Source organism: Schistocerca serialis, chromosome 7, assembly GCF_023864345.2.
Source record: "Schistocerca serialis cubense isolate TAMUIC-IGC-003099 chromosome 7, iqSchSeri2.2, whole genome shotgun sequence".
Classification (NCBI taxonomy): domain Eukaryota; kingdom Metazoa; phylum Arthropoda; class Insecta; order Orthoptera; family Acrididae; genus Schistocerca; species Schistocerca serialis.
The window spans coordinates 61987357-61998843 of NC_064644.1; the positions used below are offsets into that span (position 1 = coordinate 61987357).

General features: G+C 43.3%; 1 non-coding gene across 1 annotated transcript; it reads left to right on the forward strand.

Moving 5' to 3' along the window:
- Positions 1-10943: 10943 nt before the first annotated feature.
- On the forward strand, positions 10944-11016 carry Trnat-agu (transfer RNA threonine (anticodon AGU)). Its single transcript has one exon. It is a non-coding gene; the product is annotated as a tRNA-Thr (tRNA).
- Positions 11017-11487: the final 471 nt, after the last annotated feature.

The window sequence follows — 11487 nt, forward strand, 5'->3', positions numbered from 1 at the left end:
AGCATTAGGGAACAATTGACAGCAGTGGGGGAAAGAAGTACAGTAGAAGAAGAATGGATAGCTTTGAGAGATGCAGTAGTGAAGGTAGCAGAGGATCAAGTAGGTAAAAAGTCGAGGGCTAGTAGAAATCCTTGGGTAACAGAAGAAATATTGAATTTAATTGATGAAAGGAGAAAATATAAAAATGCAGTAAATGAAGCAGGCAAAAAGGAATACAAACGTCTCAAAAATGAAATCGACAGGAAGTGCAAAATGGCTAAGCAGGCATGGCTAGAGGACAAGTGTAAGGATGTAGAGGCTTGTCTCACTAGGGGTAAGATAGATACTGCCTACAGGAAAATTAAAGAGACCTTTGGAGATAAGAGAACCACTTGTATGAACATCAAGAGCTCAGATGGAAACCCAGTTCTAAGCAAAGAAGGGAAAGCAGAAAGGTGGAAGGAATATATAGAGGGTCTATACAACGGCGATGTACTTGAGGACAATATTATGGAAATGGAAAAGGGTGTAGATGAAGATGAAATGGGAGATACGATACTGCGTTAAGAGTTTGACAGAGCACTGAAAGACCTGAGTCGAAACAAGGCCCCCGGAGTAGACAACATTCAATTGGAACTACTGACGGCCTTGGGAGAGCCAGTCCTGACAAAACTCTACCATCTGGTGAGCAAGATGTATGAAACAGGCGAAACTCCCTCAGACTTCAAGAAGAATATAATAATTCCAATCCCAAAGAAAGCAGGTGTTGACAGATGTGAAAATTATCGAACAATCAGTTTAATAAGCCACAGCTGCAAAATACTAACACGAATTCTTTACAGACGAATGGAAAAACTAGTAGAAGCCGACCTCGGGAAAGATCAGTTTGGATTCCGTAGAAACACTGGAACACGTGAGGCAATACTGACATTACGACTTATCTTAGAAGAAATATTAAGGAAAGGCAAACCTACGTTTCTAGTATTTGTAGACTTAGAGAAAGCTTTTGACAATGTTGACTGGAATACTCTCTTTCAAATTCTAAAGGTGGCAGGGGTAAAATACAGGGAGCATAAGGCTATTTACAATTTGTACAGAAACCAGATGGCAGTTATAATAGTCGAGGGGCATGAAAGGGAAGCAGTGGTTGGGAAGGGAGTGAGACAGGGTTGGAGCCTCTCCCCAATGTTATTCAATCTGTATATTGAGCAAGCAGTAAAGGAAGCAAAAGAAAAATTCGGAGTAGGTATTAAAATCCATGGAGAAGAAATAAAAACTTTGAGGTTCGCCGATGACATTGTAATTCTGTCAGAGACAGCAAAGGACTTGGAAGAGCAGTTGAATGGAATGGACAGTGTTTTGAAAGGAGGATATAAGATGAACATCAACAAAAGCAAAACGAGGATAATGGAATGTAGTCGAATTAAGTTGGGTGATGCTGAGGGAATTAGATTAGGAAATGAGACACTTAAGGTAGTAAAAGAGTTTTGCTATTTGGGGAGCAAAATAACTGATGATGGTCGAAGTAGAGAGGATATAAAATGTAGACTGGCAACGGCAAGGAAAGTGTTTCTGAAGAAGAGAAATTTGTTTACATCGAGTATAGATTTAAGTGTCAGGAAGCCATTTCTGAAAGTATTTGTATGGAGTGTAGCCATGTATGGAAGTGAAACATGGACGATAAATAGTTTGGACAAGAAGAGAATAGAAGCTTTCGAAATGTGGTGCTACAGAAGAATGCTGAAGATTAGATGAGTAGATCACGTAACTAATGAGGAAGTATTGAATAGGATTGGGGAGAAGAGAAGTTTGTGGCACAACTTGAGCAGAAGAAGGGATCGGTTGGTAGGATATATTCTGAGGCATCAAGGGATCACCAATTTAGTATTAGAGGGCAGCTTGGAGGGTAAGAATCGTAGAGGGAGACCAAGAGATGAATACACTAAGCAGATTCAGAAGGATGTAGGTTGCAGTAGGTACTGGGAGATGATGAAGCTTGCACAGGATAGAGTAGCATGGAGAGCTGCATCAAACCAGTCTCAGGACTGAAGACCACATCAACAACAATGGGCTACACCCTCTTAAAGAAAGAAACCTATCCATAGGTTTTCTCAACGCAAATGGTCGTCGAACCAAATAACTTACATGCAGTCCATTGTGGATAAAGGAAAAGCCAAAATTTTTACTGTCACAGAAAACAGAGCATATGACCTTCGTATTGGACCGAAAGATTTTATACATCATCGAAAAGACTCTCAAAATCAAGGAAGAAGAATAGCTATCTTCCATGACAAAATAATACCAGCTATTAGGATTATGCCTCCTGAAGTATGTTGTGGCATTCAATCTGTTAGCTTAAAGATAAGTCCAAAAAATGTATCTACTTTGGATTAATATATAATCCCCAAAGGACCAAATAAATTCAGAATATATAAAAGTAAATGCAGAATGTATTATGTATCTGGTAACACTGAGTCCATTAATAATAATGGGAGGTTTTAATGACAGATCTATAGCTTTCGGTCATACAATCTCAAATAGGAACGGCCACTTGCTCGAAGGACTAATACCAAAAAACTGTCTCTTCAGGCTTGAAAACGATAAATCCATCCTTATTGGAGCTATGGGTAGTTCCATACCTGACCATTTCAACTGCACTAATGACAATGGAAGCCAATGTTGTGAAATGTGGATTGCTGACGGAACTGGAGGTGATCATCTCGTAATCTTCTTTAATACCTCCTTGGTGACAGTTAATACTCAGCATAAAGAATTAAAACAAATTAGAAAACTTTTCATGACTTCAATCGGCTGGACGCGTGAAAAATTCAACAAACACTAGCGATGTTCCTCCGATATGTTGAAGAAACAAAGAAGATATGGTTCAAATGGCTCTAAGCACTATGGGACTTAACATCTGAGATCATCAGTCCCCTAGACTTAGAATTACTTAAACCTAACTAACCTAAGGACATCACACACATCCATGCCCGAGGCAGGATTCTAAGCTTCGACCGTAGCAGCAGCGTGGTTCCAGACTGAATCGTCTAGAACCACTCGGCCACCGCGGTCGGCAAAGAAGATATAAACGAATACGACAGAATTGTGAACGCTATACGTAGTGCTATGCATGACTGTTATTCGCAGGTTAGCATTATTCCAGGATGACAGAGAATCCCCAGATATATCTTAAATAACATAACAGTCGAATGTAGAATGTATAACCTTCATAAACAGATAGCTAACCAGCTTAGAAGATATAATGGAACAGACTAAATATGTTGGTCAGAAACCAGCTCAAAGAGTTTCGATAGCACAAATGGATAGAGAGAACGCGCAAACTGGTTTAGGACAACTCATCCTTCTTTTGGACAACTTACGGCCACACCATAAGAGGGAGCCCCACACTATCACTTGACATACATCGTGGCTTATGACAATGAAAAAACTGAAATCCTTAGAAAAGTGTTAGAGAATCGACATCCAGAAAATGAGCTTTATGATTCGAATTATAGAAACAAATCAATGTACTGCAACCCTGACGGACAATGACTTCCAACCAGATGAAGATAAAACACAACTATTAGCTGATGTAAAACAGCAAGAAATTATGATGGCCATTAATAACGAGAAAAGTAATTCACCAGATACTGACGGATAACGAGGAATATATTAAGACAAACACAGCTGAATTAATATAGTCCTTACTAATGTTATTTAGTGAAGTTATAAAACAAAAGAAAATCCCTGTGCAATGGAAGACTGCAAAAGTCATAGTGATCCTGAAGCCAGGAAAGCCATTAAACGATCCCAAGTCACATCATCCAATAACCTTGCTGTCAGTTATTGATAAGACATAAGATTCAGAATTCTAAAGTTCACAGATAAAAAACAATTAATATGCACGATTCAAGCAGGCTTCCGCCAAAGACACTAATATGGATCCAGTATTCAGAACAGCCATTAATGTTATGCAGACCTAAACTTTGATGATTGTGCTTTAGCATTAATGTTGGACGTAGGACGAGTTTTGATAAAGTGTGCCACTCTAGGTTGTATTATAAATTGATAAAGATGAGTTTTCCAGATGAAATAGTCAAATTGATATCAAACTGTCTGAATGCGCTAAAGTATCTTGGATTAACATTCGACTCCACTTTGATCTACAGACAAGCTGCAAAGGAACTGATATTAAAGTCAAGGAAACGACTAGGACTTCTGCGATTAATAAAAGGGAAGTTCAATGGAGCAACGACACCGGAATAAAAATACACATATTGCAGCTTCATACGACTAACATTAGACTACGCGGCGCCGATATTGCTAACGTAAAAAGCACACACACCAAATATTTGTAGTACAGAGCAAAGAATACTACGGATACCCTGGTCGTGACACCAGTAGTGGAAACGTAGACCGAGTACCCAACATTCAGCCATTAGAACAAAGAGTGATTGTGTTAACAGTTAACTATGGACTATGAAGGATTGCTACAGAAACTAAAACAACAGAACGCCTCAGACATCCACCAGTACATTTAAATTTTCAGAGATAGAAATACCTGTACCCTCCAAGCGTTAGCGCTAGAGCCATACAAAAAATATATGCAGGACTGCACAATTTCGAAGGACTTCAACGGGAGGGAAATTTACTGTAGCATCTACAAGATCAAAATGAGCATGACAAACTATAAAAAATGTAAAGTATGCGAAGTAACTTTACTGAATTTTTAGGGAGGTGTTTTTCATTTGCAAGAGTGAAAATTCTGGGTCTTCATTATTTCATCTCCCCTGAAAACTAGGATGGTAACGTAAAAGAAGCAAAATAACCCAACTCCCAAATCAATCAAGTAAAGAGTACGCCTCAGCATAAAAAATTACTTCGGCTAAAACGAACTCATGTGTTCGAAAATTAGCCCACCATTCCCATCAGGAATGGAATGAAAATTAAAAGCAGCGCAGCTGATGATGGCAACATGGTTTGCTGAAATATTGTGCCCGTTGTGTACTCATCGACTATTTCGACATCTATTTGTTAAGTCCCCAGCTCCGATATTTACATTTGTCTCAGTTTTTAAAGGAGACGCAAACTCAAATGTAGATAAGTTCACCCGGCCAAAATTTAGGTTCCCCGTTAAAAGAGAACACTGGTCATTTCCAGGAGCTGTAGATGGTCTAGATCTGGTACCAGATGGTCATGTGACTTGCAACACTGACACAAGTCATGGCAGTCAAGTGCAATAACGTGAATGGAAGAAAGAAGCTGTTTGGACTTGCCCCTAACCAAACCGTGAGTAAAGTTGCCAGATTTGTCACTATATCAATGCAAAAAATGGTTCAAGTGGCTCTTAGCACTATGGTACTTAACTTCTGAGGTCATCAGTCCCCTAGAACGTAGAACTACTTAAACCTAACTAACCTAAGGACATTACAAACATCCATGCCCGAGGCAGGATTCGAACCTGCGGTCGTAGCGGTCGCGCGGTTCCAAACTGTACTGCCTAGAACCGCTCGGCCACTCCGGCCGGCAGGCCTTGTCACTCTCAGCTGCTTTCAGGCCCGGGGAACAGCAGCAGTCAGTGAATGCAGATCCACCTCAACCACTTTTCGAGTGAACATTGCGAAGGAAACTGTGTGCAACGCATATTTATAGTCGGGTGCCTCGCAAACGGTCATTCCTCGTAGCGGAACATGAAGTCTTCAGCGCGCTAATCAACACAGAAAATGGGACGTAACTAACTGGACGCCTACCATGTAGCTGTATGATACAAGGTATCGAGTGCCCCACTCACCCAACGAGGCGCTTGATCTATCGCGCGTAGGTGGTGTAACTCAGGCTGGAAGTGGCTCTGTAATGTTTTGAGGGTGATTTTTCACATCCTGATTTGGGCACACTCGTTCAGATTAGCGTGAATATGAACCAGGATGCTTACTTACACATTCCAGGTGACAAATCGTTGCCCTTTCTTCTACATCTTTGTACTGACACCTCCGTCATCCGAGGAGGCTACAGCCGAAGCTGCACGCATATGTTCCCGCTTTGACGAACACTTCAGGAGCCCTATGGTTCCTTGATTGGCCCGGTATACCACCCGATCTTAAAGGTATAGAAAACATCTGTGGCTATTTGTAACTGCGGGTAAAATGTTTCAGTCAACATTAATGAGTTTTTATGAGCTAAAAATTCGCAAGGTGCAGCACATGTGGTTGTGGAGTGGAAGGAGGAACCCAAGAACGTACAGAGGCAGCAGTATTCATAGTTATACACTCTTTATTTAAGTTCAGAACACGATTAATAGTCACTCAGTTTAACTGTTGTAATTATTACAACAAATAACAGATTTCATATAGCAGTCAGTGAAACTGTCAACAACTGCCCAGGGAAGTAAGCAAGGGTATTCAGTCAGCCCCTTTAGGCAAAAATTACTGTAAGATTGCATCTCGTAGGCCATATTAAATTCAAATTGCAAAGAAAATTTACTGGCAAACCATAGTCATTCTCAGACTACTCTTCACCACAAGGGCTCAAATAATGAATGTTCTCCTTCTACAAATAATTTAAGTTAATAAAACTACTCCAAAAATTTAAAAACAAATATATGACACAACAATAAAATAATTAAATACACCCAAACAGCGGGGTCAGGTAGTTGCTAATTTCCTCGTGCCTATGACCAAGTTATGCAGCCTCAATTTCAAAATTGTTTTCCTCCTGCAAGGCAATTAAATGCAACTTCTCCAGAATTTAGCTAAAGCGGAAATACAGAAATAATACAACGATTAACAAGCGTTAACGCTAGAAGCAACCAATCTGAAAGGAAAATTATTATCGTGTTCAAATGAATCTAAATACTAGTTTACCTAAAACATGAGACTTCAATTCTTACTATTTTCCAGGCCAGGGCAATGAATAACCAAATTATTCAAACATTCAGTGTGAGGGTGAATTAGCCACGCACAGTTAGATTAAGACATGTTAATTAGCCCTTTCAGTCTTGAGTTAATAGTAACGAGTTTTGAAAAGAATTGCAGGGTAGTTTCACAAGATCCACAAATCTAGGCCTCGCTGCCAGATGTAATGTAGCCGAATCGCTCTATCTACGGGCGGCATAGCGTGAGGGCGCCACACACAGACAACAGACAACCGGCGGCAGAAATCCAAGAAGCTACATCTGTAACAGAATAGGATTGATATTCAGCAAGGAGCAACAGAATGAATCAAATTCAGTTACAGACATGCATAACAGGGCAACAGATTTACCAGGCTTTGGTGGCGGGAGCGGACAGAAGCGTCAGCGAGCATCGCCACGTGTCGACCAGTCACGCAAACAACTAACGGACAGTGGGGACACGAATACGCAAACGAGGCGCAATTGGCTTAGCAAAGCGAGTAAACAAACCGGGCAGGCCGAGACAGCAAACACAGGAAAGAACTCGGAGCCACCTGCAAGGCCAACTCCTGTATTCAATCCAGTGCCCGAATTCGAAAATTTACGGAAAACGTTAGATTAAAACACTCAACTTCACTCTTGCTATTTAAAAAACAACACCGAGGTAAAACAATCAGAGCTCTGGTAACAATTCATCACGCGTGACACAGTTTTAAAACAGCTTGAGCAGTAACCACTCTTTAGTCTACCAAACAATCTTTAATTGCAAAACATTTCCTCTCTCGTGTTGCCTACCCAGACGCTTATATAACTGCTAGAAATTTTAATTCACTCATAGGATAGCCAGCAATAACGAGGCCAATCCAAAGCAGCCATTAATTCAACAAATTATCACAGTTACAGCAGGCTCCTCACTACCGCAGCTTAGAACATCGAGTTCACTTTAATCAAACAATGGAAAATCCAGAATGGAATGTAACCATATTAGAGAAGGAAAGTTGCTACTCACCATATAGCGGAGATGCTGAGTCGCAGATAGGCACAACAAATAGCCTCATCGGTGAAGAGCACACTCGCTGTGAAGCTTCGGTCTGCAGCGGTTTCCTGCAGAAACCAAAGCGCAAATCCCATGCGCTTGTTGTAGGTCTTCGGTTACAATGCCTGGACTCGTTGGAAATGAAGCGGATGCAGTCCTTCATCGTGTGCAATGCGCCAGATGGGCGATTGGCGGATATCAGTGGCGCAGGACGCACCTCGTGTACTTGCTGACAGCGTACACTGCACCCTTCTTCCGCCGCGACTGTCCGAGTTCTCCGTTGGCGACCAGCATCCGCCTTGTGCACATGGAACGAGCCGGTTTCGCATTTCGGTGATGCAGGGTGGCGAGTAATGTGTGGCACTGCACCTTTTTATAGGGATATTCCACACGATTCAGTCGCACGGCCTCGGGATGATCAAACGCATCTCAGCCATTTCGCGAGTAGTTAGCCACGTTACTTCCAAGGCGTGAATAACGACGGTATGCGAACGCTCCGCCTGTGATCGTACAGTAACGCCCTCTCGCGCCTGTAGCGACCTTTCGTGTTACAATGTCATTACTGATCCTTGTTGTATGCCCAATGTGCCACGTCACTTTGTAAACTGTTTTTTGAATTACCCTGTATAAGTTATTTGCTTCGAAAAAAGTTATTGTGATACTACGGAGTAGGCTGTCCACGTCATCACAGCAATAAATAGTGAGACAAACGAAAAAATACACTACTGGCCATTAAAATTGCTGCACCAAGAAGAAATGCAGATGATAAACGGGTATTCATTGGACAAATGTATTATACTAGAACTGACATGTGATTACGTTTTCACGCAATTTGGATGCATAGATCCTGAGAAATCAGTACCCAGAACAACCACCTGTGGCCGTAATAACGGCCTTGATACGTCTGGGCATTGAGTCAAACAGAGCTTGCATGGAGTGCACAGGTACAGCTGCCCATGCAACTTCAGCACGATACCACAGTTCATCAAGAGTAGTGACTGGCGTATTGTGACGAGCCTGTTGCTCGGCCATCATTGACCAGACGGTTTCAATCGGTGAGAGATGTGGAGAATGTGCTGGCCAGGGCAGCGTAGCGTCCACTGTTCAAAGTGCCGTCAATGCGAACAAGAGGTGACCGAGACGTGTAACGAATGGCACCCCATACCATCACACTGGGTGATACGCCAGTATGGCGATAACGAATACACGCTTCCAATGTGCGTTCACCGCGATGTCGCCAAACACGGATGCGACCATCGTGATGCTGTAAACAGAACCTGGATTCATCTGAAAAAATGAGGTTTCGCCATTCGTGCACCCAGGTTCGTCTTTGAGTACACCATCGCAGGCGCTCCTGTCTGAGATGCAGCTTCAAGGGTAACCGCAGCCATGGTCTCCGAGCTGATAGTCCATACTGCTGCAAACGTCGTCGAACTGTTCGTGCAGATGGTTGTTGTCTCGCAAACGACCCCATCTGTTGACTCAGGGATCGAGCCATGGCTGCACGATCCGTTTCAGCCACGAAGATAAGATGTCTGTTATCTCAGCTGCTAATGATACGAGGCCGTTGGGATCCAGCACGGCGTTCCGTATTACCCTCCCGAACCCACCGATTCCATATTCTGTTAATAGTCATTGGATCTCGACCAACGCGAGCAGCAATGTCGCAATACGTTGAACCGCAATCGCGATAGGCTACAATCCGACCTTTATCAAAGTCGGAAACGTGATGGTACGCATTTCTCCTCCTTACACGAGGCATCACAATAACGTTTCACCAGGCAACGCCGGTCAACTGCTGTTTGTGTATGAGAAATCGGTTGGAAACTTTCCTCATGTCAGCACATTGTAGGTGTCGCCACCGGCGCCAACCTTGTGTGAAGGCTCTGAAAAGCTAATCATTTGCATATCACAGCATCTTCTTCCTGTCGGTTACATTTCGCGTCTGTAGCACGTCATCTTCGTGGTGCAGCAATTTTAATGGCCAGTAGTGCCGCTTTCGGCCATTAAGACCATTGTCAACAATAGACACACACACGCAAACGCAACTCGCACACACGACTGCATTGTGGTTTCAGTCGTGTGTGCGAGTTTAGTTTGCGGGATGTATGTATGTGTGTGTGTGTGTGTGTGTGTGTGTGTGTGTTTGTGTGTGTGTGTTTGTGTGTGTGTGTAGGTATGTATGTCTGTTGTTGACAAAGGCCTTAATAGCCGAAAGCTATAATTGTGAGAATATTTTTGTTCTGACAATCTGCGACTCGAGTTCACTTTAAATTAGTCATAAGACAGACTGCTGCGACATATGGTCGCATCAGAAATTCCAAACAAGAATGGCTTAAAAGGTGAGACAATGTACCAGAAATATGTTGCACATTCAGCGTTACGCTCTCACCATGGGCACTTGAAGCAGCCATTAGCAACTGAGGAGATCAGAAAATACCGTCCGTCGGAACACAGGTTAGACGCGGGCAGGCCCCGCTGCAGACCACAGCTGAGCCGCCTCGGTGCGGCCCCGCAAGAACACCACTCCGGCCATCGTTGAACGCGCTGCCAACTTGTTCTGAAGCCAGCCCAGACGTCGTAGCAGGCAGGAGACGTTCGTTGCTAACCGGCATCCGTTCGTCAATGTCTGCGGCTCCGAGCCACACCTACCAGCCGCACGAAAACGGCCAGCGAGAGGCGCTGCCGGCCAGAAACAATGCGCAGCGGAAGGCAGCACAAACGTGCGAATCGACGTATCGCCGGCGAGCCACTTGGCTCGAACAACATTGCAGTATATGAGTGAGTGGCGTCCGTTCTTTCGGACATTTCCGACACAGAACAGACACCACAGATTCGTATGATTTGATTCGCCTAGCCGGGCAATGGATCCATCTTCTTCAGCGCAGATGCACAAATATGTCCTACCGCCTGTAGGAATCTCGGAGAAGCGAAAATGGAAGAAACGAACAGGGACAGCGGTTATGTGTGCGCTCGGTGGGAATTTAGGTCAGTCGTGAAGCGTGCCGAGATAGTCCGCGCGGCTGCGCTATCGCTGTGTCCCAGATGGCACAGTGGTTAACGCATCTGCCTAGTAAGTAGGAGATCCCGGGTTCGAATCCCGGTGCGGGCTGGTGCATATTTTCATTATCGCAGCTGTTACCGCGTAATTTCGCGATGCAGCTGACAGCAGCGATCTCCCTCCCCCCCCCCCCCCTTACCTATCCTTTCTTCCCCTCTCCATCTTGGTAGTTATGCGGGTTCTACTCATCAGCGATTGGGTTCAGCAGAATACAGCATACCTGAAGAAACTTGTGGACAGTCTTTCTCGCAGAACAGAGAGAGCTTATTAAGGCTAGAAGTGGTTTTACTCGGTATTACCGTGTTGTCTCCAGGAGGCGATTTCTTGCCCATCCTATGCATAATTACTGCTACTAGAAATCTGGTCTCGAAGACTCACTTGTATGTTTGACAATATATAGGATGATTCCAAAAGAAAATATAGACTTCAGTTGTTTACCATAGACGAACTAGGAAAGATAGAAGCACATTGCTTATGTCATCGGATAGAGGAAGATTCAAAGTTTTATGTTGCACAGACACT